The sequence below is a fragment of the Passer domesticus genome, chromosome 5, assembly GCF_036417665.1.
Source record: "Passer domesticus isolate bPasDom1 chromosome 5, bPasDom1.hap1, whole genome shotgun sequence".
Classification (NCBI taxonomy): domain Eukaryota; kingdom Metazoa; phylum Chordata; class Aves; order Passeriformes; family Passeridae; genus Passer; species Passer domesticus.
The window spans coordinates 29,080,591-29,102,685 of record NC_087478.1 but is presented as its reverse complement, the minus strand read 5'-3'; the positions used below and the strand labels follow the sequence as shown (position 1 = coordinate 29,102,685).

At 40.3% G+C, this 22,095-nt stretch overlaps 1 long non-coding RNA gene across 1 annotated transcript in view; it reads right to left on the bottom strand.

Moving 5' to 3' along the window:
- LOC135301936 (uncharacterized) overlaps positions 1 to 22,095 on the bottom strand; it is a 75,018-nt gene that overhangs the window by 33,531 nt on the left and 19,392 nt on the right. The window contains exon 6 of the long non-coding RNA XR_010363662.1: positions 318 to 2,495. This is a non-coding gene — a long non-coding RNA (uncharacterized LOC135301936). The remainder of the gene's footprint in view (positions 1 to 317; positions 2,496 to 22,095) is intronic.

Below are 22,095 nucleotides of genomic sequence, written 5' to 3'. Positions count from 1 at the left end.
CGTATATGCCCTTACATAGCACTTGCTGTGAGGAGCCACTCAAATACACATTGGTTTTCAGGTGGCCCTGCAAACCAGCATTGTCCTGGTGGAAAATGAAGCAGGGCAGGCTCACCTGTTTGTCATTCCAAGCCAGACAGTAAGAAGTGGGTAGACTCTTTGTTGTCCAAATTAGAAATGAATGGGCTACATCTACATGCTCAGTTATACCATTGCTCCAACAAGGGATCTCAGCCTTCAGATCTCTTTCCTATCATTCAGCATCACTCAGAACATGTACTCGGTTTTGCATTGCTTGTTCTAACTTCACAACTTACCTTCTAAATCTAGCAAATTTCTTTTAGCTTAGAAGTCAGCTGGATCAGGCCAGAAAATGAAGAGCAGGAATTTTTCCAGTAAAGTTCAACACAGTCCAACAATGAAACAAGTTTTTAGTGAAGCACAGCATAAAGAACATGTGAAAGATAATAATTGTCCACAATGGAAGCTTGAACTGTTTCACATCCATGACTTGAATCCTTCAGAAACAGAACAATTTAAAACCCCAACTACATTTCTGTCCTCTTGTCCCCTTCTCTTCCCCGCCCCCTTACATGCAGACAGCCCCGGAAAAGTCCATAAGAGGTGAATGGACAGATTGTCTTCACTGGACTGCAGTGGGCTTTGCTGCCTAGCCTGACTTGGCCTATCATGTTCCTGCTATTCTTGCGGGGATCTGTGTCCGAAAGAGCAATTCCAAACTGAGATGTGTGCATCACACTCTCTGCCAGGGAAAGTCTCCAGGGTGGATCATGGCCAAAGTTAATGCTGCAGCTTTAAAATAGCAATTTCGGTTCAGGGAGCTTTTCTCTGTTTTGCTTTAAATCCAGCATATTTTGCAATGAACTACTGTGTGCACCCACAAATATGCTACACTAAGAGGATGAAGGAGAGGGAAACCAGTAGAGAAGAAAAAGAAATGTAGCAGTAAAACAGCAGGTCTATTTTAACAGAGCTAAATGTTCCTTGCATATTTCTTCTTGTATGTGTTTTGCAACGGAACCAGGTCTGAGAACAGACTGGAGCATTAATAACAACCAGTATGATGGCTGCTGGAGTCCAAACTGCAAGTGGACACAAGCAGTAGCAGATATTGACCAGCAGTCACAACAACATCAATTTTCTTTCCAGACTCATAGTGCTGCTCTAGGAGCTCAGGTAGGCAAAATAGTCTCACACTTGTGGCCATCTACAAATGACAAGAGAAGCACTGAGGGAGAGTGTATCAGCAGTTATCCTAAGTAAGGAGCATTATAAGTTTTCAAACAGAGATTGTTGCTCTAAACCCAACAGAAACTGTAGTGGGGATTTGATTGGGTCCTGTGCCAGAAATAAAATGTCAGTCTAGTTTTTATGTAAAATTGTGTAAGTATTTTTAAAAGAAAAAAAAAAGTAAAGAAAGAAAAGAAAACCACAGAAGAGCTGAAGAGCAAGAAATAATCTGCTGAAAGCAAAAAATGGTTTACATTTTTCTGAGAGGCTCATTCAAGGTGGAAAGACTAGAAACATGTTTGAAAATGTTTAGAGAGTTACTAAATTGATCAAAGCATTTGGCTAGGATAAGGAACTAAAAGATCTGAGTTATTACTTCTTGGAGAAGTGGCTGCTGGGGAGGAGATAGGAAGATAGAAGTGATAGCCAAAGAAAAAAGACTCCTCTTGAATTGTGAGCCTGAAAGGGACCCAGTGCACTTATCCATTCACATTACACTGCTGGGCAAAATGAGATACAGAAGTTAAGCAGCCCGCAAAGCCAGGGCAGGGTCCTTGCAGTGCTCTTGGAGCTGCCATGAGGCAGCTGCTGACAGCAACCCTGGTGCTTAAAGCCTGGGCCCCTTGCCCCACATCACTGCCCCGCTTGGTGACATGCCAAGTCCCTGACCCCACAGAGGGTTTTGGGAGATAAGCTTTTGCAAATCTGTCTGTGACACCTGGAGGTGTTTCCCCTCTAGGCCTTCACTCCTCCCCACTGCCACAGGTTGTTGTCCAGGAGCAGAGCATACTGTGCCTGCAGCATGCCAGCGAAACCGTGGCGTCCTGACCCCAGCTGCAAAAGAGCTGATGTGTGCCTGAGGGAGTAACATACTTTAACCCATTTTAGCTGCTTGTCAAGAAAACACGAGTCAGATCCCTAACATACCAACAGATATTAAATGGCAGCCAGATCCTACTAGCAAATGTGACTTCTGCTTCTCATCAGGGCTGAGCCAAGTGGAGTTGAGCAGCTGCCAAAAGAGCAAGTCCCTGCCCTGCCTCTTATACTGGCTCAATTATTCATGCAGATTGCAAATATGGGAAAGCTATACCCCAAGAAAATTGAAATCACTTAGCTTTTGTTGTTGTGGTTCTGATAGTTTTCTGAGCATTCAATTCCTTGAAGATGTCCAGTGGGAGCATATAGCCAAGAGAAAGACCATCCTCTCAGTACAGTCTCATGATCAGTTTTCTCTTGGTTACCTAATTCAGCACAAAGAAGAGTTACAAATACAGCTGGCCACACAAACGTCTGCCAACCAAGAAAATTACAGGTGGGATTAGGGAACACAACCACAGTCTTTGGGGGAAAATATCACTACACCAGGCCATGAGACATATAGAGATCCCTAAGGTGGCCTCAGTCAGTAGCTCAGAAGATAAGGATATCCAGGCATCTCCAGAAGGGGAGGAAAACAACAAAAAAAAAAAAAAAAAAAAAAAAAAAAAAAAAAAAACCAACCACGTTTACTGCTGCCTACACTGGGGAACTATTCTCTACAATACTTCCCTTAGGAACCCAAGGGCAGCCAGTACTGCCAAGAGTGCAACACTTCACGTGTCAGTGGCCACTGAAATGGCAGGGGTGAACCAAGGCAAGAAAGCACAGGATGAGCTGGAACTCAAGCTGCTGAATTCAAGGTAGGGCCAGGGGAGCACAAACCCTTGCAGCACACAAGGGCAATGTAAAATAACTGCAGATCATGTCCACACAATCTCATGACAGCCTTGGTAGAGCAATACTGCAGCAGATAAAAAGCTAACGAATTTTTCATATTGAAAGTCATAGCAAATTTTAATCTGAATCAACATCTTTAGGTGATAAGGGACTCTATTCAGAGGATCAAAGTCTCTTCATTTCCTCTTTGCAACACTGACAGATTCAGCTGGCACTTTGCAGTCGCACAGGTGGCTTGACAATGATGAAGTGTTCATCCCAAGCTGACATAGATATGGAATAAGAAAAATATACTGGCAGTCAATGCACAATCTAGACTTATTTATAATGCAAACCAAGATCCTGTTTTCCTTCTTAATCTATACTAAAACTGTTGCTCAGACTAAGGAAGTCTAGCAACTAATGAATCTAAAACCACAGGGGAGGGAAAAAGACTTTAAACAGAATTTGTATTTTGAAGTCTGAACGATATGGTATCTCTAAAACACAAACAGCTTTTTATGCTTTTTTTTATTATTATTTTTAACTCTGCTTTGATTTATGTCCAGGAAAACATATTAGGCCCAAGTTTTGGGCCGGAAGAATTTACAGGACTCTGAACCAAGAAGCTGGAGCACCTCACCAATAGATGAGCAGTTGAATAGCCCAGACAGGTCTTGACAGCCCAGTCAAAGAGAGGGAGGGGGAGCACATCCTTTATTAGCAACTCTGGAGGACGTTTACCTCACTAACCATCAGCATTGCACTGACTAAACCACAAATGTGCATTCCCTGCACACCCACATGGGCTCCCAGAGCTAACTCATGGCTGGGAGATGGATTGCTGTGAAACACAGGGTGGACAGGCATGGCACCAGGAGACAAACCTCTCACCAAAGCACTGCCACCCTCCCAGAGGCATGTCTCCCTCTCTAACGTAAAGCAGGATTTAGGTTCTCATATGTTGTCAGAGAAAAGACTTCTTAGGGGCAAGGTAGCTAGAGAGCTTCCCCTCAGTCTTGCCTGATTGGGGCACACAGGGCCACAGTGGTGACAGGTACCTCCAGGGAATTTCTTCCTGGGAAGAAGGGAAAAAGTTGTTTTCATGTAGTACATCCCACATCCCATACTGCTCTTGTCAGTAACTCATTAAATGGTTATAGGGAGTCAGCTAGATTTGGAACCAATTTTTTAAAAGTGCAAATGTTTTTCTATTACTAAAAGAGAAGAGTTAAATATTTTCAACCACCTGTAATGGTTTGGTAGCTCTCCAAGAACTTCCCCCTCATTCCCAGACTGAAAATAAAAAACAGACCCAAAAGATAGTTTTGGCTGCAGTAGAATATGTTGAGCACTTAGTTTCCTAGCCCCCATTAGCCCCAGTGCAGGAGGGTGTTTTCTGCTACTCCAGTACATCAGGAGTCAAAAAAGTCTCATGCATAAGAAAAAGAAAGGCATGCTGGGTTCCCCAAAATGCTGCATTCCAAGGAAAAAATACATTGTTTATTGATCTGAAGGCAATATTTTTGTATTAAATTAGAGTCCTCTCACTCATCAATTTTCTGATATCACACTTTGGTTTTCAGTCACTGCCTGCACCTTGCACAATTATACCTCTGGTTACCTATATTAAATCCACTTTTACATGCTAGTAGACTAGGGGTGATTTTCTTTTCTTTAATGATAGCTTGATATACGGCGCCTATGGGGGTAGAACTACCAAGCCCTGGTGCCTCCAGAGAACACAGAGGTGGAAAGGACTCACCAAGCCCCTGCTTTTGGTCCTTTCTGCTTTGCAGCTAACCATGGCACATGAATACAGACTGGACCTTGGCAAGTGTCCTTTCATTATTAACAAATTAGCAGCTTTGTAATTCCCTCTTTCCTTTTGTTCTGTGTGCAGACACGCACTTAAGACCCTGGGGACTTAGACTTTTTCATCTTGACAAATCCTTCCTCTTGCTCACCCCAGTTTTCAACAGCACAACGGGGGGCCAATCAGCAAAGCTTCCCAAGGCCTAGCAAACAAATCTACTTAACTCATTTCCAGTTCAGTCCAGATCTTCATGAGGAAATACAAAACAGCCATGGAAAACAACATCTTTCTTCCGCAAGACCTCTAGGCCACTATTGTCAAGCGAAAATGTGCCTCAAATGTGGGCATTTGGAGGCGTCTGTGCATAGCCTGGCTGCATTCTGGAAAGGTGTCTCTGTCAAGGACAGCCTCGGTCCCCAACCCATCAGAGTTTCCACCCCTTTTCTTGTCACAGAAGCAGCACCAAGTGGCCAATATGAGACCAAGAGGCAGCCACACAGCCACACCATCGTAGGGGTCACTGGCCCGGCTCTTCCTGCTGCATCCCGGCCTGGCATCGCTTCAGAGGCTTTTGTGCAGAGCAGACAGGGCTGCGGAGGCTCCCCCTGAGCCGCCTTCTGAGGGAAGGGATTGTTTGATTTATGAGATAGGAGGAAAAAATAAAGCTCTCTCGTTGTTTGTCATTTGGGATGAAGAGGAAGAAGAGAGTTCTCTTATTTTTGGTAGCTAAAGAGTGTTCACTGCACATTGCTTTCAAAGGGAGGAAAGGAAGTGTGGAGGCTGGGTGCCCAAAGCGCTGTGCTTCAGGCACAGCCCTCTCCCAGAGCTGGTCACCCTCAGCCAAGAAGTCCAGCACAATGTGGCAGCTGGTGCAGGGCATCCACATCCCATCGTAACCCGAGGGACATTGGGCAAAGGCACCGCGGTGGCCGGGGAGGCCCTGCCTCCTCCATCTGTGGGTCAGCCCTTCCTTTCTGTGGTGTCTTGTGCAAGTCAATGAGGTGCTTTGTTTGATGGGAAAAGCAAAATGTTTGCTTGACCCAAAACGAACTTCAAGGTTTTAAACTCACCAATAAGCCATGACAAAAAATGGGGTTGTGAGTTAATGCCTCCAATTTATTTTCACATTTATGTGTTGACAGCCAATCAGAAAAATAATCATACACACAATGAAGTTCTGTCTCCCACTTGTTTTTCTCATGAATGAGATTGCATATTTCTAGTTACTGGTCCTGGGAACTTTTTCAAGATTTTATTTTAAAATTAAATGGAAATGCTTGGAAGAAGAGTTAAGATTATACTAAGCACGGATAAGTTGTACTTAGCAATTCTGTCCCTTTGAGAAGGTTCAATACTTTTTAATTTATTTATTTATCTGCTACATTTAGCTGGACAGACTCCATATTCCATTACAGTACAGAAGTGATATATTTCATCCTCTAATAATACTTCCCAGTTATTTATTCCAATCCAATGTGTTTGTTTAAAGCCAAACATGGAATCATAGAATCATTATTTAGAGCTCATTTCCTCAAGAATCAATGTAATTTTATTCCGAGTTTCCATAAGAGAAAATACTATTTTAAAATGCAAACTTGTAGATACAATGGAAAATGAATTCCATTTAGATGATGCAATTAACCCCCAGTATAAATAATCTGTGGTGTATATTGTAATATGATAATGTGAAAGTCCAAAAGAACTCATTCCCAGACCACATCAGAAAATCTACTGAGTCAACAACTGCAGCAGACAATAACAGGACTAGTTAAAGAAGCAGAGCATTAAAGCAGGTTAGTTCAAATTGTACAGCATTTAAAATGTCCCTGACAAGATTTAATATGACGATTCACACTCAAGCACTACGTGAATTCACTCAGAAAAGATTTGGTAAATAAGATCTGAGTGTGAAGAGACAACTAGGTCAACTTGCTATGTCAAATTATTGCACGTGGAATACTGTTCCTGTCTCTGCTTTGCATTGTCACCATCAGTTTTTGAATAATTTAAAAGGAAAATTATTTGCTCAACCTATTTGCTTGGGAATTTGTTTAACTTATTATAAGCAATCACATCTGAAGCTCACTTTCTTGACTAAAGATCCTCTGCACACACAGGATGTGGCGAAGTAACAGATGTAAAGAGCTGAAATTATTGTGGCAATATACATGTTGTTTCAACTGTTCTCTCTGATAAAAAAAAAACTAACATAGCATTTCAGTAGGATATAAGTGGCTTCGCCACATATGTAGGAAGAGTGCAAGAATCATATGGTAATAATTACTAGAAGTGCATAGTTCCCTTTTTCTTGACAAGAGCCACATGGCTTTTTTTTAATCTATTGTATCACATACATGATGTAACAATATATCAATGCAAATCAAACAAATGCAAAGCAGCTTTTTGCAGCTGAGGCTCCAGAAACACTGAAGTCAGGCAGCTCCATCTTCGGGGTCCTATTCCCAGCTCAGCCCTCAACACTCACATTTTCTCTTTCTAGCTGTGATATTAAAAATGTGTGGTTTAAATCACTAGTGAAAGTAGAGAAACCACCATGACATTTATCACAAATTCCAACACAACAGCAAAACTGATCATAGGAAAAATTTTCTCCCTGCAAAAGCCTCCCAGTGTGATCACCTTGGGAAGGAGTTATTTATTGGTCCTTAGCAAATACAGGGGCTCCCCTCTTCCAATGCAACACCTTCACAATGCAGCTTGGTTTAATATCAACATGCCACTTGATCCACAGCTTAGGGCTACGGCATGGAAGCAAAACTAAATTCAGCAGAAGATCCAGATATTAGGAAGGGTATGGCAGAACTACATGAAAAAAGCAGCTCATATGAAATGGGTACAGTTCAGACCTGCTAGTTTCCCAGGTGCTTTGCAATTAAAATTCAGTATGGTAGTGTTTTAGAAGCTCATTAATTCAACATTCTTGGTTTCTTTTTGAGACATGTAATATCTAAACGCTGTAACTATCATGGTCCCATGACACAACACATTCTTCTGGCATGAGTTCATGAGGCTGGATCAAAACCACTCCAGAGAGGTTTGCTGGTAGGTTAACTATGTGCCACAAGTCAGGCTGGACATCTGAATGTCTCAAAACTTTGTATATCTCAAAGGGCAACCTGATGTCTGGGATTCCTAGGTGTAAGATTACCTTTTGCCCAAAATCTGGCACCCTGCTCCACTCCTACTTGCTCACACAGTAATCCAGCATCAGTTAATCAAAGAAAATGCCTGCGTGCTTTGCAGACCATTTGCTACTTCTGGCATACTCTGACATTGTTTTACCTTTTGGGATCTTACTTTCTGGGCACACAGCTAAACTCTGGGATGTTGCCCAACTCAACCACTCCCTGATCTGCTGTCAGGCTGCAGATCAAAATACCAGGTTTGCCCTGTCTTGACTACCAGTCTTGTCCCAATTTTTGCCTACCAGGAGGCTTCACAATACTCCTGACAGCAGAACCTGCTGCTCAAGGCACCACCTCTGGCCCTGCCACCTCTGTCTCCATCAGCATCCTCTGTGCATGGGCCACACCCCATGTCATCCATTGCGAGAGCAAAGCCTTCCCACCATGCCAAGTGCCTTGCTGTGACTACACAGCCACTGACCAGGGTGTGATCAGGGCAGATTCAGCCCCTGTTTCACTGCTCAGAATGAAAGTGAAAAGCAGCTGGAATGGGATTACCCTGAGGCAGTTCAGAATACCTTCAAGAAGCTGTTGCACTGGGCCACATCTGGCTCTCTTAGGAAGGCAACTATAAAAAAACACCTCCATAGGGCAATACTGCTCATTTCCCACAGCATACAGGGAATCAAGCATCTATCATGAGCCTATGCAAGCCACGACACTTCGTGGCTCATGCCAGCCAGCCATGCTTCTCATATTAGCTTCCTGTTTTGTCAGTGGCCATTCAAAATATATTTGCAAGCTGTATCTCTCTGACTCAAGCCTGTACCACCAGTTCTATTGAATTTCACAGAATCAATTTTAATAATCCAATTAATCCTAATTAATAGGGGAAGCTGTGGCAGCATTATAAAAAGTGAAAGGTATTCATAACGTTTGAGGTTTGGATTTTGCAGGATACACAGATCTTAAATTTATAACTAGACATTAAAGTCAATCCAGCAAAGGGATTAAATTAATCTAGCTTCTGCTTCAATGAACAGAAAAAAGGTTCCCATCATTGTCCCATCAAATCACTTGATTTCACAAATCACATATAAGTAACATGAACATTTATAAATCCAGAAAAAATAATCAAGTCTTTCTCATTCTGTTAAGCCTACAAAGTTTAGATGTGGCAGGAAAGTGATCTAATTTCAAACTATCGTTTGGGTCAGCGTATCTATTTACAGTGTTCAATTACATGATCATATCATTTTGCACAGCCTTCTTTATATTGGCAAGCTATAAAAGAGCTTCTGCGAATGGAACCATTGTTCTGCTGCATGCTCTAAGAATAGCACAGGCTATATATGAGGCCTCAGCACCAGGACTGTGCAGAGGACCTGCCTTGATAAATTCAGAAGTTTCCTATTGCATCAAAGTTCCTTCCTCCTTTCTCTTCCCTGTCTCTCTTGCTCAAATATACCAGACTGTATTTGGGCCAAGCAGCTCCCCGCTCCCTGTTCTCCCTTAGGAGATGCTGTGGGGTACTGATCTTCTGCCTTTCCTTTCCTAGGACAGACAACTGCATTTTATTGTTTACAAATTTGAAAGACTGCTCCTTTTTTTAGCCATTGTTAGCCTAGTCTGTCCCACAATAACAGTACTAGGTGTTATTTGCAGGTCAGTATTTTCACCTGCTAGCTGAGATGTAGACAGAAATCTTCTTGGGGACTCTATTGAGCTCTGGACCCCTTTTCTCTTTGCCAGTGGGTGATGGCTTACCCACAGCAGAGCAGTGGCACCTTAGTCCCAACTCCCAACACCATCATAAAATCATTGGGAAGTCTACTAGAAAACTCAGTTCAGGAATTTTTGTGTTTTCACACAGTAGTAAAAATATTGTGGGTGATAGAATAAAGATCTTTAAAGCAGCTACACGGTTTTGTTTTGCTTTTAGCTACTGAGAGGATAGAAAAAAGAAAAAAAAAAACACCTCTTTATTTTCTGGCTGGTTAAAAAAACTCTAAGAACAATGGTGTTGGTGATGTTTGATAAGGCATATGTGGAGGCTGGTAACAAAAATTTAAACATGAACTGACAGAAAAAAAAATCTTAAGTTTAAGCCAAGGAGATAACAGAGGAAAAAAGAAATTATGAAAAGAGCAGCATCTCCTTTTTATTGTAGAGATTTTCAATACCTCCCATATCAGAGTCTCAATGAAGAAAAACGCATAGCTTATCCAGCTCAGACAGATTTCAGGGAGTCCCAAGGGCATTTTGACCTTCAGAAAGGAGGTGCTTTAGCAAGACTGCTTTGCTGTCTGCCTGGAAAGGCCTGTTCTTAAACTGCGAGCAAACCAGCTGTGGGATAAAAACCACCCATGCAAAGTTTTGGTATCTGTAAGGGTTTACTTGTGCTTCTCAAAAGCCTCCTAAAGAAATAAAATGTAACAGGGAGGGCAGTCACTTGAGGCAACATAAGATGAGCACTTCTTGCCAAGATCCAAAATGCCTGCCAGGCACCTGGGAAATCTGCTCAGGGAGTCACCAAGAGGTTAGATTTCATCACAGCAAATGACCAGAGGTTATGTAAGAATATTTTTTCAGATTTGAAGATATGTTCAAAACTATACAGGCTGCTTCCATGCAATTTCTTCTAATCTAACTCACTCTGTATCCCAAACATGCAGACCAAGAATGCAGCAATCTGGCACAAGCTGCTCGTGAGAAGGAAGATCCAGCTGCTCTTCATCGTATTGTACACTACTATCCCACTCTCTCTTGGCATATACTTCAGACTGTGGCAAATGCCATGGGCAAATGCTTGAGGGACTGACGCTCATTTTATTTCAGTTTTAAAAATTCTATCCACATGCTCACTGAAGAAATCCCTCCTAGAAAAGTTTAATGCAAGCTTACAGAGATATTTTTTTAAACCATGTTAGTTTTGGCTTGTCTCAGTCCCTCTGGAAACATTTTGGCCAGGATTCTCCATTTCTGAGAATCTCACAGATAGTATTACAAAAGAGAGATTTCTTCAAGCACACACTCTGATGCACTGTGGAGACATTTTATGACATTTTTAAAGAACCTGAACTCTCTGAAATATTAAACATATAGAAATACATTTCCCCCTTCAAGTACCATCGAATTGTGTGAAATCTTTACACTGGATCAAAGAGGATCTTCTGAATAAATAAATGGAGCAAACTCGTCTGATAGAGCAAATAATAACTAAAGCACTTATCACTTTACCAGGGAATCCCCTTTCACATGCTTGAAAATTCTTCATTGATGAATAACATTATAACATTATTTAATCAAGAGTACTGTCTCTGTCCTCAAACAGTGCTGGATTTTTGTGTTGCAGACAGTACAAAGAAACATGGAACAAGAATATCTAAGAAAATTGAAAGACAGAGATAAAAGAGTACTGAGGATATTGTTTCAACTGATGACTCTGAAGCAAGTGATGAAATGCCCCACAAATGTGAAGAAGTAAAAACTGATTTGCAGAAAGGAGGTCACCCTGGTTTTAGAGTGCACTGAAGGACTCCAGTTACTTTTCTGAGAAGTCTATTTTGGCTTTACTATTAGCAGCACCCTGGATCGTTTAGCCTTTACATTGACCTCTGCCAGGTTTTAATTACAGTTGCTGTACTAGGCTGTATGCAAAATATAACATGCAAATGTTATCTTGAAAAGCTGAAATATAGGTGAGTAACATCTGTTTGAGCAGAAGGAAGACACAATTTGCTGAGAGCTGCAAGTCAAATCTGTGATAGAGACAAGCTTAGAAGACAGGCATTCGTCATGTCTAAGGACACATATTCAGGATGGTGGCTATTTGCTGAAGTAGGAAAAAGAAGAGATGAACAACAAAATCATTCCACTAAAACTGAGTGTAATGCCTGATTTGATTATCCAACTACAAAATCGTCATCGATGCAAAATGGATCAAGCATTGGCACACTGAAAGACAATGAGAAATAAACCGTGATGTGAGACATGATTACGCTAAGTCATCTGGATAACATGATAGATATCATAATTCATTATCATCCCACAAATAAACTGCAAAGCTGACTTCATTTATACACACCTGTAACATCATCAGTCTCTTAAGTAGTCAGTGCTGGTAAAAGAAAGTTTCCACTCACTTTGAGCAAGTGCCACCCTCCAGATACCTGCACCCTGAAATGTACAGGTGTACATTTCAGTCCACTCTGCCCCAGTCTGCTCCACAAGCACCCCAAATAAATCCAGGAGGTGTCCACTTGTAATCTTAATGTCTCTGGCCAGGTTACTGTAGCTTAAGTAACTCTTTAACATGGGTGGATGGACAGCACAGCATCTGCATTTTCTTCACAAAAATAATTTTATATCCTCAAACAGCAGAGACAATTTTGTTTGATAGAGCACCTTATGAAAATGGCTTTTCATTTTATAAAGAAATCAAATGTCATCAAGAAAAAAAATCTTAATACTAAGAACAAAGCTGATTTTTAAACAAAGATAGGTGAAGATAAAAAATAAATATGATGGATAAAGCCTTTATAGAAAAGGCTAAAAAATACCCAGCATTTAAATTTAAAAAAAAAAAAAGGTTCAGAGGGGGCCTTGGAACTCTTTATGCTATAAGGACTGACTGCACAGCATTTATGACAGATATTTCTCAGACTTGCTTTTAAAAGCTTTACCATCTTCAGGCAATCACTTCCCATATTTCACTAACTTTTCCTGAGAATAAATTTCCTAATACATTTTTCCACTGAACCTTCCTGCCTAAATATCTTTTTCTAATATAACCCCATTAGTTCTTGTCCTAGCAACATTGGATATCTAACAATACCACGTTGCCTTTTGTTCTGCAGTAACTTTTCACTTCTTTGAAGATTATAACCACATTTTCCTTCACTCCTCAGAGAAAAGTGAACAGCTTTTCTTTCTCTGTCCTTCGTCCTATTTTAAGTACATCTTTAGCCATTTCCATGGCAGAGGAAACTGTGATCTCCATCTGATCTCTGCATTTCTTAAAGTATTTAACAATGTGCTCACTGCTCCAGAAGGGGGTTCAAAGGAAGGATCATCACACCTCTGATGCACACCCTCCTCAGCCCAGCTCCCATCACAATGCTGCTTTTCCCCAGCAGCTGGGCACAGATTCTTACTAGGCATCTTAAGTTTTAATTCACCCAAAAAGAGAGACTTCCCCCTGGAAAATGCCACTTTTCCCTGCTGCTGATCACTGCTCCCAGAAGGGATTAATGGTTGTGGCCATACTGCACTACAACAGTAGCAGAGAGATTTGAAAGCTTTACTAGTGCAGTAGCTCATTCACAAAACCACTTACTCCTCACTTGCTATCAGTGTAGGGGACAGATTTTAGGCTTTGATCAGGAAATTTTCACAAGCTGGAATTAGTGTGGTTATAAACACATTTCCTTCTCTAGGTTTTGTCCATGCAGTTCTACCTTTTCTGCATTCATTTTGGCTGACCAGTTAAAAAGGAAAATTATCATTAAGCGGCATGCACAGAATAAGAAGAAATCATGTCATTGGAATTGTGGCCATTCACATACACACAAAAAAAAATTTAAAAGTGAAGAAAAGATGAAAGGAAAAAAGGCCTTTCATATACAAGTCTAATTGAGAAACTTACCCCATAATTGTGAAGGAGCAGCATATCAGCACTTAGTGTATCACCTGGGTGCAGAGAGACAATTCTTTTATGCACATTGAAGATTTCACATTTAAAAAGTAGTTAATGGTGCTTTACTACCTCTCTCTGCAAGTAATTGAATTATATTTCTGCTTTTGTTACAAGCAAAGGGAACAGTTCAGAAATATTTTCCATATTAGATCTCTAGTGAAACCAGAAGAACTGCTCCTACAATTATGCAAATCAGTAAACACTTTCAGTCTTCAGGCAGGCAAAAACTCCAAGGAGGATTTCTCAAAGAGACAGGTCTGGGACTCTGTTACACCTGTTGTCCTGGCCATAACAAAAAGGTAATGTCACCACATAACATCCAAGAACAAAAAGCAAATACATGTCACTGACAGCATTCACCCGTTTTTTCATCTAACAATCATCTGTTAAAATGCTTAACCACCATCACAGAGTTCTTCTTTAGAGCTCTTTGCAGATATTAACAATGGTGGTTGAGACTGTGGCAAGAAAGGAACAGAAAGCAGATCTGCAGAAGTGAGGAGAGCTCCCTCTCAGAAGCCTTTCATTATCATATGATGCTTTCTGGTGAAGTGATCACCTCTGATTTGTTGAATCAGTGTCTTAATCATGTACTTGGCACCAAGAAAAGAAACTACCAGCAATATTAACAGGGTTATCCAGGACTGGGGTTGGAAGTCCCTATTGTTTAAAGCAAGAGTTAGACAGTATTACCACATGATCCCTTCACTGAGACTCTTTGAAGTGTTATGAAAACATTTTTAAAGCAACATTTGCCACAGGGTAGTCACTCATGTTATATCTGTCTTACCCCTCCTCTTTCCATCTGTGAGCACCTCATTACCAGTGGATAATACTGATGCTGTAATACCACTTTCCCTTGGGAAGAAAATAATAATCATCTGTGTCATTTGAGAAGGATCCTGTTTGGGCCTCTATGTGCAGGAATGCACAATTATAAAGCATGCCCGACAAAAACATTTGATTTTGTTCTGTTCTTAGTTCAAGAAATACAGGTACAGTGTGTGATCATTTGTTTCTAGCTAGGGGTTTTGAATACTCTTTTGTCTGCAAAAAGAGCAAATGCATCTGCCCATTAAGACTGAAAATAAACTAAAGATTTCAGTAAATGCAACAACAATATTGTTGTTACCAATGTATTTCTATTTGTCCATAGAGTACGATAAGTATTACTTTCACTAGTTTCATGATTCATCTCTGTATTTTCTTACAATGTTACAAGGACTCATGCTGTATAGGTTTTATCAGAAAATGGCCTGTTCAAAGCAGCTTGAGAAATCAAGGGTAGTGTGAAAAAAGCACAGAAGGAAAGACTGCAAATGTCAGCAAACTGAATGAAATCTTTGTACGCAATGTACTAGTCTGTATTTTAAGGGAATTTCTCAAAGAATTCTTTCAGTTTTGGTCTTAGCAGATGACACCATTAGTGCAAAGAAGGAGGTAAAATATGGCTGAGATCTTCTGAGGCAAATAATGAGTCCTAATCCTGTTTAGGGAACTTTTGTTCTGTTTCCTTTGCCTGGAAGACAACAGTCCCTCAAATCCCCTAAAAGTAGACTCTTGTATATGCACTTTTCAATCATGGAAGATTTAAGTTAAATTTTCCCCACTCTCCTAAGTTATTATTGAAACCTCCATCAAGACTATTTAGGCAAAAGAGTAACACCCTTGCAGAAGCCCAGCTGCAGGGCACCTTGCAACTACAGGCTCTATAGCCATGCTGCAAGCCTCCCAGCAGCAGGACAAAACATTACCCAATTCCAGTCACAACAGAGCACCTCCACTACTCTACATCTGCCTTTTTGGGAAGGCATTTTCTACTCCAAAATCTTCCAATTGCTCTGGTTTTGTTTTGCTTTGCTTTGCTTTTGAGATCAATGAACTTCAGAGAAATATAATCTCCAAATACTAACACAGTCTTAGTTGGTTGGTCTTCTTGTGCAAGGGGATGTTTCATGCAGTTCCCTGTCCCAGCTCCATTTCCCAAAACTCAGGAAAAAGTCTCTGAAAGGCAGTGTCCAGCATGTCCAAGGCCCGCCTCCAAACAAGAGAATGAAGGTCACCCCCCTGAGCCAAGTGATGGAGGATAATGGCAGAGAGGAACAAGCTGAACCAAAGCTATTTTTAAACTTTATCATCAGGGGAATTAAATCACTGCACTTAATGCTAGCTGTTGTCAAAATTAACCATAGTACCGTGGGAAAAAAAAGGGCTAAAGTCACATAATTACATGCACTTTGATGTTTATAAAGAACAGCTACTCTTGTAAAATTATAATGCTGTATTCATAGCTTAGAGCTCGGGTTCCATCAGCACTGTTGTAGCATTTACTGAGATTAGTCATTTTGTTAATGAAACATACAATTGGAATACGCTTTTTTAAAACACTTTATGCACAGAACTCGTAACTTACAAGTGTATGACTGAGATGATCTCACACATTGGTGTTAAATCCATCCACAACAATGACCCTCACTTTTTGTACTGGGGTACATGTACGCACACATTTTAGTTTTTGACAGATAAGTGTGCTTCTACATTTATGTAAGACTCTGTTTAGAGGAGGTGAAAATCTTGCTTTATTTGGAAATGGCAGCAAGTCTCAATAAATAGATTTGTCCACTACATCAGGACTGGGCAAGTTTGCAGAGAATGTGCATACAAGACAGAAGTCAAGGAGTGAGAGGCATGAAGAAAAAGTATTCATCCATTTAAATTCTCATCAATACAAAGAAGCAACTGGAGAAGGTGGCAAAAATAACTACTCCCTCAGTTTACTTCTACTGGACCAGAACATGCAGTGACCAGGTAAATTGGGTGTGCTCATTACATACTAACCCCTGCTGTCATCATAGGTGGGTGTCTTCCAAGCTTTTGAATACTCATTACACAGCACCCTGGAGAGGCAGCAATTGCTGTTATTATTCTTTTCTGCATGAAGACAGAAGCAGAGCAAAAGGAAGAGCCTAATCTGAATGAATAAATAAATAGTTACTTAGAGCAATTTAGGAGAAATTTGTGTATGCAAGTTCAAGCAAGTGATCCATAAGATCTCCACCCTGCTGCTTAAACTGTGGGGTGTCCAAGTTCTCATCAGAAAAATGAGATTCAGGCTCTCATGCATTTTTTGAGCACTTTCAAACTCTGCCTGTGAACTGGGCTAAGTTTAGTCCAAAACATTGTAGTTGTGAACACACAATGGAGAATTCAACCACTTTTCCCATTCTTGCTAAGTACAGAAACAGCCTGCTCACCTATCACCTCCTGCCTTAAAAATTGTACTACCAGAAAGAGAAAGGCAGAGGTGAATTGTTACTTTGGAGCCGAGCTGGTACATAGAAAGGAAGAATACAATATTCAGAGTTAAGTATAAAGCCAAATAAGTGGACAGCTGTCCAGTACTGAGTCCTGAGTTCATGTTTATGTGTCCTGTTCTGGTTAATACAAGAAGTATAAAGGACAAATTTTAAAAGCTGCATCTGAGCTGAACAGTTAGATACACTGTTCTGGACTGTTTTCCAGAAACAGATTTTTTTAAGTTGAATTCAGGTGTCTCCACTGACTTCTGTTTTTGTCAGAATCATAACATTTAGAAAATTAATTAATAGGAATGTACGGCTAAGGGTGGCTCCGGGGAAGTAGAAGTAAGGAAACAGAAGGGTGACTAATATCTGTACAATTCCAAGTCCAAAGCCCCCAGCTGCTGAGAAAATTGTATCCTGCAAGGTACCTAGACATGCAAAGTAGTGCAGGATTACAATATTTCTGCTTTATAGATAATGCTGAAAAGGAAAAGCAAATGTTTTCTAATCATTACAAACAAAACTTTTCAATCTTCTAATAAATATAATACTAGAAAAAGACAAAAAGGGGATTTTATTTTTGGCTTTCATACTTGTTCACTTCTAATTAATGGCATCTTAATTGGTCACTTTAGGAGAGCAGGAAGTCAGGCATCAAATCTGATTACATATCCAGCCTGGGACGAATTCCTCAGCAAGTCACAATAGACAGAGCAATGGGGCAAGACAAAGCAGATTGTCTGTCATACCTCACCCATCATAGTGGAAATTTTATTGTTTAGAGCTGACAGTTTGTAAGCATCACATTCAGGATAAAACTTCATTTTTTAAAAAATCCCAGTCCTAAAGGCCATCCAGCTGCAACAGCTATACTGACAGATGAGCACTGTTTACATTCCTTGAGCAGAACGAGATAATACAAGAATGTAAAAAATTCAGCCAAATCTTCAGAAGAGAATTCCCTGCTTTACAAAACATCTGAATTCTGAGCAATGGGATTTTCCATAACTGGAGAGCACAGTTTTCCTATTTCCACATTTTCAGGCTATCTATTGGCTGGTCTTGCACTACTATAAACACAGTGGAACATTTTTTTAAATAACATCGCTTTAGCCAGATACTTTGTTAATCTCCCATTCAGTTTCCTGGGCAGCAACTCTGAGGAATAATAGATGAGTTGAAAAACCCGTTCAGTTTTGACATGAAAGACTTGTGATTTTTTTCCAACTGAACTAAGAGAGTGAATACAGTAGTTTTCTCACAATACAGTACTTTGTTTTAAAAAAAATACAATTTTTCCCTTTGCCCTCCTATCTTCAGCTTGTACTTCAAAAGAATGTTCATATTGTTAAACATTGTGTTGATATTCTGGTTGAAATCATAAATGTTTGGGAACAGAGGCACAGCAAGAATGATACTCCAAAGGAAAACACTTTATTTCAGTTTGTAGTACATATTCAATACAAGCACTTATATATGAGGCATTTCTTTTTCTGTCACTGTTTTTCCTGGGGTTTTTTTTAATGTGATAATATTAAAAGTTGGCAAAACAGAACAAGGGTGAGAAATTGTTTCTTTAGATTAATGCATTCTTACATAAGAGTCAAATTCTTCTCTTGCTGCTTTGACTTCAGTGGAAGTTAGATCTGGTGCTCAATGTACATCCTATGCTCTGGGCACACGAGTGCAAAAATTGAAATGCACGATCCAAAAAATTTTAAGCACTGCCTATCCTACATATATTCATCTCTGAGATTAATATCTACCAGCCTACACAAGAACAATTAAATCTAAATTCCTAAATGAAGATCATATGGCAGAGGAGATCACAAACATAATATGGGTCATTTCATCTCCACTTTGCTGTTTCATGTACAGTCAAAGCAAGTACAGAACAGAAAGAAATCATTAGCAGCAGATATCTGCTGATAGACAAATGAGCTGATCTCAATACAGCATTTTCTGTACAGACAAACAAATTGGGACAGAAGAGAGCTGAGGAAGAGAAGTGTTACAGGCAAAGCAGGAGAAAATACATACAGCTACAAAACTTCCTGCCTCTCAGAGAAAAGTCTAGAAACGTCCCATCACTTCATCATCCCTAGTGGCCTCACCAGAAGCTGACAGGCAAAACACCACAGGAACAACCACAGCACTTTAGTGGGAATTTCAGCTTCTAATGCTTCATGCATTTTTTTACAAGCAAGTCTATCTTTAAAAAATTATTTGAAAGTTGTGTAATAAATAGGTTTTCTATATTAGAAAGGAAGACAGAAATTATTCTGTTTATGTGCACATATTGTTTTACAAGCCAGTCTTTCAGACACTTCATCAAGACTGTCATCACACATCATGGCACTGCTTTACATTTAAAGGAGGAAAGGAAAGTTTTGCTCTTTAATGTACGCTTTACCACAAATAGGCATAACTTAGGTGAGAATCAGCTTCAACTCTCATTGCTAGGCCAGAGAGCTACAACCAAGAACAAAAGATATGACATGCTGGGGAAGACAGATACTCCTTGAGCAAGTCAGAATTAATAAGTACTTCTTAAGAGAGCCCCTTTCAGGAATGTGGATGAACACTTTCATGTTTCATTGACAGCAAAACAGCAGACACACACATATGAGGTTATGGCAATACACTGCTAAAACCAACAGGTCTCAATGACAGCTAAAATCACAAATTCTTAAAGTGAGAGAAGTCTGCACTGTAAAGAGACACTCTATATTGTAAGCTGCTTTTCCTTTCTTCTGCTTAGATTTTTTTAAATATTCATTCAGATTTCTACATTGCTAGATTGTCTTTAAATGTCAGAAATCAGGTAAAGAACACAATCTACATTTCAAGTGTTCATTTTGCCTTTTCCCAAATAACATCATCCAGGTAATCAAAGCTCCACAGCATGGTTGTAAAGCCCAGTCAGAACCAAACTTAGGAACAACAAGAACAGCAAAGAGTTAATATCAGCCAATAGCAAGCCATTGTTTCCTTTTTAGGAATAATTATTTGAACCAAAACTTTAGGCAAGTTCTGTAAAAACATCTGTTCAAGAACCTCAGTATAAATTAAGTCATCTCAGTATATACAAAGAATGAATAAAATTACTCCACAAATAAGCCAAATACTCTTTATTAGTTACAAATATTTAGTCAGTTCCATTCCAATTCCTAAACAAGGAGAACAGATCCAGAACTTGGAGAAGTTACAAATATGTTCCTTAAAATATTGCTGTTAAAGACAGGGTGCAGGAACATTATGACTGAAAAGTTAGAGTTTATTGTTCAGTTTTAATTAGAATTTAGGCTGATGAAATGCATATAAATAAGACACATTAGATTAAGGACATAATCATAAGTCATGCATAACAGATTTTATGGCTATATTCTTCATCCCTCCAGTTTAACAAACTTCTGGTCATGTTCCACAGCAGTGCAGAGGTTCTTCAAAGATACAGCACAGGACAGTGATTTGTCATAAAAATGTTTTTTTATTAATAACATAAATAGTAAAAGACACCATTATGTTTATATCTGAATCAAATTAGAAGAATGAATTATTCCTCCATTGCACCCCAAAGGAAAGCATTAGACATCAGACATGTTGTGGTAGGCACTGTTACAATTTGTTACCAGCTAAATCAAGTTTAAAACCACTGTGTAGACAATAGCTCAGTTGTCTTAATCAGGCTTCTTTTAAAACAGTTTTCTGTTCATGTGCTCCTTTGCCATGATTGTAAACACTCCAGTTGCAGTTCAGAGCACTCAATTTAATAGTGTTACGAACTATAAATGAAGTTGATGTAATACAAAACTTGTCAGATAGGAAGGCTTGGTTATTGTAACGTGCATTGCCTACCACATACTTTGCTTGTTTGCATCAAAAGGAATTGATTCTTTGTGGTACTTTTTTTTCTTTATCTGAACAGCAAAATTCCTTAAAACTTAGCACTGCTTGATTTGTAGGAGTGAAGTAGCACAACACAGGGATTGATGGAAGACTGACTGCCCAATCCAAGTTTCATTTTCATTTATTTCTCTAATTATCCTCAGATAAAATGACCCAGCCCCTATTTTTAGGTTTTTTGGGCTGTTCTGTCAGCAGCTGATCTAACAGAGAAAGAGCAGAACTGAGGAGCATGAGGAGACTGGACCTGCTGCCTGCCCCACAGAAAGTGCTTGCAAAGCCATTTCTGTATTTTGACCTTTTTCCTACCAGCAGTTTTTTCTGCACAAATTGTTTGTATCCTCTCTTTCTTGAAGACATCTGGAAACTATAGCCACAAGGTGGGTTGGAGAGGCTTGGAAAACCACTACCCCAAAAGAGCAGATTGCAGAGCAGCATGAGAAGGTTTGGTAAAATGTTTCCCTAGAAAGGGACAATGCCCTTCTGGCCCTCTACCCCCTGCCTGCATGGGCCTGTAAGCTCCCTTTATGCCAAGACCAGTACTTGTGGTGAACCAGACCTGACCTGACAGGAGGAAAACCCAAGACACACAACTATGAACAGTGTAGAGAAGCTGAAAACAAGGGTCCAAACATAGTGCAAGGAGGGAACACAGGAGACCATGTCTCCCAGCAGACACAGCCTTGATTTAGCCTTAAACCTCATCCTCGGGTAAAATAGGCCAAGAATGTGTCTGGATGTAACCACGAGTAGGAAAGGGTATAGGCTTGGCTGAGATGCAGAAGTCATTTTGCCCTGTGCCTCCACAAAGAGGTCACAGAAACCATGCAGCTGACAGGCTCCATCAGGCTGGCCAAGCCCAGGGTGGGGAAAGCGGCCAGACAACAGTGAGCCACAGGTGCTGTCCATGCTCCCTGGTGCAAGTGGGCAGTTGATCTGATCAGAATTTAATTATTTATACCAACAAAGGGTTTGTCCTGTCACGGCTGTATTTTATAACCAGCTATGCCTCTTCCGTTGGCCAGCAATGCCTTGCGCAGCATTGGACTGGCACCGCTCCCAAATAACTCGACTCTGGTTTCACATTCCTCACCTCCACGTTCATGCTGCCCAGTGGTTTATTTTACAGATTCCCTGGCCTCAAGAGGCTGCTATCAAGTTCCTCCACCCTGACCACAGCCCTGCCTCCCTGTCCCTTCTCAATAGGGCTTTTGTTGGCTGCCACGTGGGGGTCAGTGGTGGCACCTGGGAGCACCTCTTGCTGGCAGTCCTGGTGCC